Source organism: Bufo bufo, chromosome 5 (assembly GCF_905171765.1).
Source record: "Bufo bufo chromosome 5, aBufBuf1.1, whole genome shotgun sequence".
NCBI lineage: Eukaryota > Metazoa > Chordata > Amphibia > Anura > Bufonidae > Bufo > Bufo bufo.
Genome location: NC_053393.1, coordinates 311,364,391 through 311,372,005, shown reverse-complemented (window position 1 = coordinate 311,372,005; position 7,615 = coordinate 311,364,391).

Sequence of the window (7,615 nt, the reverse complement as noted above, 5' to 3'; positions counted from 1 at the left end):
CAGGACACCATTAAGTCACTTGGCAACGGGAAAGCTCCGGGTCCGGATGGATTCCCGGCGGAGTTCTTCAAGGCCCTTGCGGCGGATGTCTCCCCGGTTTTGCAGGAGCTTTTTGACTCCTGTTTACACGGGGGGGACATTATGTCTACAGGGAAGCTGGCCCATATCAAACTGATTCCTAAACCAGGTAAAGATATTGCTCAGATGGGATCTTACTGCCGAATATCGCTAATTAACCAGGACCTAAAAATTATGACTAAACTAATGACCAATAGACTAGCAGATCTCATGCCATCCCTGATCGGACCACACCAGGTCGGGTTCACAAAGGGGAGAGCAGCGGTCACTAATATCAGAACAGTTTTAACGATACAAGATCACCTTTTTTATAATCAGAATCCAGCTGATTGCCCTGCCCTGCTGTCTGTGGACGCGGAAAAGGCCTTCGACAATGTTAATTGGAATTGGCTTGGGAAAACGCTGGAGGCCTTTGGCTTTACAGGGCCTTTCCGGACGTTCCTAGATAAACTATATGCTGGCCCAATGGCCCAGGTCCATCTACCTGGTTTTCTGTCAACGCCTTTCTGCCTCCACAGGGGCACGAGACAGGGTTGCCCCTATCCCCTCTCCTCTTTAACTTAGCCCTGGAACCTTTAGTTAGATTCCTGATACATTCTGATGTGTATCAAGGGATTAAGGTGGGAACTAAAGAAACTAAACTTATATGTTTCGCAGATGACATACTTATCTTCCTTAACTCCCCAGAAACAGATCTTAATAAAGTATTAGATTCTCTACAATATTTTGGGGAGGTGACAGGCTATCGGGTGAACGTGAGCAAAAGTCAATTGCTATATTTAAAAGGATATACTAGAGATCGCACCGCACCAATTATACTCCAGGAGGTAGAAGTAGTCCCCCAATATTTGACCTATCTGGGGATTAAAATAGGTAGAAGTCCGCTGTCCCTTTATAAATTAAACTATAGCCCACTAATCAGAAAAATAGAGGAAGAACTTGATAAGTGGCTGAATTTGCCATTGTCTTTATTCGGGAGAGCCCATTTAGTGAAGATGGTCAGCTTTGCTAGACTACTTTATCCCATGCAAACAATTCCTCTCCTGATAACACATATGGATGTTGCCAAGATCCAAAAGGCTTTCTCACGCTTTTTATGGCGAGGTAGGAGACCGAGGATTGCATACGCGAAGCTATGTCTATTGAAATGGGAGGGGGGCATACAGATGCCTAATATCAGGAATTACAACCTTGGAGAAGGAATTAGCCGCTCCATGGGATTTGAGAGCTATTTTACACACCAGAATCCGGAGACATTCCTCTGGCTTTGAGGAAATATACACTTCTGAAGGACACTTTAGCTACGTGGAGAGGGGTTCGTAAACTTTTTAGATTACCTATGTATCTATCCCCATACATGCCACTATGGACCCTCCCAGCCTTCCCAGCAGGGAGACAATCAGTAATGTTTACACTCTGGAAAGGGAAGGGAATTATTACCTTGAAACAGTTGCTTAACCCTATGGGAAGTGAGTTATTGTCCTGGCAAAATATCAGGTCCCAGTTCCGGTTGCCTCCCTCGCACTTTCTCCCATATAGTCAAATTAATTCCTATTGCCGGTCTCAGTCACTGGACATGGGTGACCAAGAAAGGAGAGTCTGGTTCGATGCCCTAATGGGAACTCTAAATAATTCTCTTTCAGATCTATACAGGAAAATTCAAAATACTCATTCGATTCCTATTGAAGCAAAAGTTTTCCAGAAATGGGAAGTTGAGCTGGGGGAAGAGGCGTTGACCCCAAAGCTAAGGGAAGGCTTGGAACGTGTGAGGCAGGCAACAGGAAATGAGACTTGGAGGGAAATGCACTTCAGGATTTTGCACAAAGCAACATATGCGTTTGACTTATCTTATAGGGATGCTCCAGCACACTATCTTAGATGGTGCCCAAAATGTCAACTCCAGAAAGCCAATCTGTTGCATGGGCTGTGGAGCTGCCCGTCTTTAATTCCCCTGTGGAAGGGTGCGCTAGAACTCATGAAACAGATCTGGGGGGTGGAAGTACAATTGAATCCACTACATTGTATTTTTCACTATATACCTTGGGATGCTAAGGGGGAAATAACTCACTCCATACATATCAAAGGTATTCATCTGTTTTTACTAGCAGTAAAGAAAACGATAATGAGACACTGGATATTCCCCACCATTCCCACTTTGGATAAAACAGTGGGCATTATGAGCCGTATTCTCTATATGGATAGGCTGGAGGCAGAAAACAATAAAGATAAATCCACGAAATCCTTCTTCAGTAAGTGGAGGAAATTTATCAGCCATGTTCTAACTCCTACGGAGATTCAGGAGGTTATGAAGCCTTTTCGCCACACTAAATGGTATCTGGAAGAACAGATAAAGGGGACATTAGGTGCACTAGAGATAGATACCCCGTGATGGTAGCTTTCGCTAACTAGAGGTGTAGACATGATTCCTTTAGGTTATAGATATAGGGGCCGGCAAGCGACCGTGAGGAAGACATCTTTGATGGAGAGTTCTTTTACTTGACCGAAGGTTGGGGCACACAGTTGGGGTGATAAAAGTTCATGGGAGGGGGGAAGTGGGTGGGAGAAAATGGAAAATTGGGAAATATTATTATCTTTTGCAATATATGACACTCTATTGTACGTGTATCTGGAAATGACATGTGTATCTGCTAAGTGTCTTTTTTCATATGTATCCTGCTAATTAATGTTTTCCTAAATAAAAATATAAAAAAAAAAAATATTTAATTACGGACGTAATATCAGATCTAACAGAATAAAGGGGATGTGAATGGGCGGTATTTAGGCAGAGTTTAGGGACTGGGAGGGGTTGTTGGCAGAGTGGGTGGGGTTATGGGCAGAGAAAGGGGCATGTCCACCTATCACTTTTAATTTGATGAGGAGTATCCCCCTATACTACTGGTCAGGCAGGAGCAGTGTCTGAATATAGGCCAAGGTAGTCAGTCATCTAGTCAGGGCCGGTAGCATAGGTGCAGGCTGGGTCAGGAGCAGGATATCAGAACAGGGATTATAGGTCAAAGAACAGGAACACAAGCCGGGATCAGGTACATGGATAAATAGATAAAATTTCTCCCTTTTATTAGAACATGTACTTTCCTTATAAATATCAGAAAGGGAGTACACGCCACCGGAAGGGCAGACACTATGGCCTCAGTTGAAGCAAGTGCATGTGTATCCCAGCATGGAGGAGCAGTGTACAGACAGCATATATGGAAGTTAACATGGTTGCTGTCTATATAAGCCGGGGACCTCTCCTACATGACAACTTCTTAGTATATAAGAGATGGAGAAGGTCTTTCTGGAGTCTGGGAAATAGTCATTTCTATATAAGCCGGCTAAATACCATCCCTCAGAGGGACCTCTCCTACATGACTCCTTCTCAGTATATAATAGACGGAGAAGGTCCTTCTGGAGTCCAGGAAATAGTAATTTCTAAATGAGCTGGCTAAATCCCATCACTCAGAGGGAACTCCCCTACATGACACCTTCTCAGTATATAATAGATGGAAAAGGTCCATCTAGAGGAGTCCGGGAAATAGTAATTTCTATATAAACTAGCTAAATCTCATTACTCAAAGGGACCTCTCCTACATGACTCCTTCTCAGTATATAATAGATGGAGAAGGTCCTTCTGGAGTCCGGGAAATAGTCATTTCTATATGAGATGGCTAAATCCCATCACTCAGAGGGACCTCTCCTACATGACACCTTCTCAGTATATAATAGATGAAAAAGGTCCTTCTAGTGGAGTCCGGGAAATAGTGATTTCTATATGAGTCGGCTAAATCCCATCACTCAGAGAGACCTCTCCCACATGACTCCTTCTCAGTATATAATAGATGGAGAAGGTCTTTCTGGAGTCTGGGAAATAGTCATTTCTATATAAGCCGGCTCAATACCATCCCTCGGAGGGACCTCTCCTACATGACTCCTTCTCAGTATATAATAGACGGAGAAGATCCTTCTGGAGTCCAGGAAATAGTAATTTCTATATGAGCTGGCTAAATCCCATCACTCAGAGGGAACTCCCCTACATGACACCTTCTCAGTATATAATAGATGGAAAAGGTCCATCTAGAGGAGTCCGGGAAATAGTCATTTCTATATAAACTAGCTAAATCTCATTACTCAGAGGTACCTCTCCTACATGACTCCTTCTCAGTATATAATAGATGGAGAAGGTCCTTCTGGAGTCCGGGAAATAGTCATTTCTATATGAGTCGGCTAAATCCCATCCCTTAGAGGGACCTCTACCACATGACTCCTTCTCAGTATATAATAGATGGAGAAGGTCTTTCTGGAGTCTGGGAAATAGTCATTTCTATATGAGCTGGCTAAATCCCATCACTCAGAGGGAACTCCCCTACATGACACCTTCTCAGTATATAATAGATGGAAAAGGTCCATCTAGAGGAGTCCGGGAAATAGTCATTTCTATATAAACTAGCTAAATCTCATTACTCAGAGGTACCTCTCCTACATGACTCCTTCTCAGTATATAATAGATGGAGAAGGTCCTTCTGGAGTCTGGGAAATAGTCATTTCTATATGAGATGGCTAAATCCCATCACTCAGAGGGACCTCTCCTACATGACACTTTATCAGTATGTAATAGATAGAAAAGGTCCTTCTGAAGTCAGGGAAATAGTCATTTCTATATAAGCCGTCTAAATACCATCACTCAGAGGGACCTCTCCTACATGACACCTTCTCAGTATATAATAGATGGAGAAGGTCCTTCTGGAATCCGGGAAATAGTGATTTCTATATGAGTCGGCTAAATCCCATCACTCAGAGGGACCTCTCCTACATGACACCTTCTCAGTATATAATAGATGAAAAAGGTCCTTCTAGTGGAGTCCGGGAAATAGTGATTTCTATATGAGTCGGCTAAATCCCATCCCTCAGAGAAACCTCTCCCACATGACTCCTTCTCAGTATATAATAGATGGAGAAGGTCCTTCTGGAGTCCAGGAAATAGTCATTTCTATATGAGTCGGCTAAATCCCATCACTCAGAGGGACCTCTCCCACATGACTCCTTCTGAGTATGTAATAGATGGAGAAGGTCCTTCTAGAGTTCAGGAAATAGCCATTTCTATATGAGCTGGCTAAATCCCATCACTCAGAGGGACCTCTCCTACATGACACCTTCTCAGTATATAATAGATGGAAAAGGTCCATCTAGAGCAGTCCTGGAAATAGTCATTTCTATATGAGCCGGCTAAATCTCATCCCTCAGAGGGACCTCTCCTACATGACTCCTTCTCAGTATATAATAGATGGAGAAGGTCCTTCTGGAGTCCAGGAAATAGTGATTTCTATATGAGTCGGCTAAATCCCATTCCTCAGAGGGACCTCTCCCACATGACTCCTTCTCAGTATATAATAGATGGAGAAGGTCCTTCTGGAGTCGAGGAAATAGTCATTTCTATATGAGTCGGCTAAATCCCATCACTCAGAGGGACCTCTCCCACATGACTCCTTCTCAGTATGTAATAGATGGAAAAGGTCCTTCTGGAATCCAGGAAATAGCCATTTCTATATGAGTCGGCTAAATCCCATCACTCAGAGGGACCTCTCTTACATGACACCTTCTCAGTATATAATAGATGGAAAAGGTCCATCTAGAGGAGTCCGGGAAATAGTCATTTCTATATGAGTCGGCTAAATCCCATCCCTCAGAGGGACCTCTCCCACATGACTCCTTCTCAGTATATAATAGATAGAGAAGGTCCTTCTGGAGTCCGGGAAATAGTCATTTCTATATGAGTCGGCTAAATCCCATCCCTTAGAGGGACCTCTACCACATGACTCCTTCTCAGTATATAATAGATGGAGAAGGTCCTTATGGAGTCCAGGAAATAGTTATTTCTATATGAGTCGGCTAAATCCCATCCCTCAGAGGGACCTCTCCTATATCACTCCTTCTCAGTATATAATAGATGGAAAAGGTCCTTCTGGAGTCCAGGAAATAGTCATTTCTATATGAGTCGGCTAAATCCCATCACTCAGAGGGACCTCTCCTACATGACACCTTCTCAGTATATAATAGATGGAGAAGGTCCTTCTGGAATCCAGGAAATAGTCATTTCTATATGAGTCGGCTAAATCCCATCACTCAGAGGGACCTCTCCTACATGACACCTTCTCAGTATATAATAGATGAAAAAGGTCCTTCTAGTGGAGTCCGGGAAATAGTGATTTCTATATGAGTCGGCTAAATCCCATCCCTCAGAGGGACCTCTCCCACATGACTCCTTCTCAGTATATAATAGATAGAGAAGGTCCTTCTGGAGTCGAGGAAATAGTCATTTCTATATGAGTCGGCTAAATCCCATCACTCAGAGGGACCTCTCCCAAATGACTCCTTCTCAGTATGTAATAGATGGAGAAGGTCCTTCTGGAGTCCAGGAAATAGCCATTTCTATATGAGCCGGCTAAATCTCATCCCTCAGAGGGACCTCTCCTACATGACACCTTCTCAGTATATAATAGATGGAGAAGGTCCTTCTGGAGTCTGGGAATTAGTCATTTCTATATGAGTCGGCTAAATCCCATTCCTCAGAGGGACCTCTCCTACATGACACCTTCTCAGTATATAATAGATGGAAAAGGTCCTTCTAGAGGAGTCCGGGAAATAGCCATTTCTATATGAGCCGGCTAAATCCCATCCCTCAGAGGGACCTTTCCTACATGACTCCTTCCCAGGATATAATAGATGGAGAAGGTCCTTCTGGAGTCCAGGAAATAGTCATTTCTTTATGAGTCGGTTAAATCCCATCACTCAGAGGGACCTCTCCTACATGACTCCTTCTCAGTTTATAATAGATGGAGAAGGTCCTTCTGGAGTCTGGGAATTAGTAATTTCTATATGAGTCGGCTAAATCCCATTCCTCAGAGGGACCTCTCCTACATGACACCTTCTCAGTATATAAGAGATGGAGAAGGTCCTTCTGGCATCCAGGAAATAGAAAATAACTATAAAGACTTTATTGTCCACCGTTCACCTGTGTTACTTTAGTCAATGCTACAAAGTGAAACAAATACAAAGAACAATGTCACCGAAGCTTTACCAGAATGGTTCTTGTGCAGAGAATGGGATTTAGCTAATTCACTGTGAAGCTAAATACTATGATAGATCAGGTCCAGGACAATAGGGGAATAAATGGTCCCTGCAGATTATAGGACATAGATGGCTGCTATAGAGCTGGCTATTTTTCATTATTAGTGAGGAGCAGGTCCTTCTAAATCATGTGAAATAGCCAATTCACTATAACATGGCTAAATACTGTATCTATACAGGACCCCACCACTAGGGGGCAAAAGGGTCCTTACCAGTTATGGGAAATAGACTGCTGCTGTAGAGCCGATGTAACGTTACATTACCCTACTTCGTGAGATTTCCCTACCTCCTAACTTCCGGTCGCACTGCTAATGACGTGAGGAGGCGTTCCTGAGTTTTGACGATCTGCGCATGCGCAAACGGACAGTTTTGGGAAAATCTCACAGCGGAGTTCAGCTGCACACCGGGACACTGC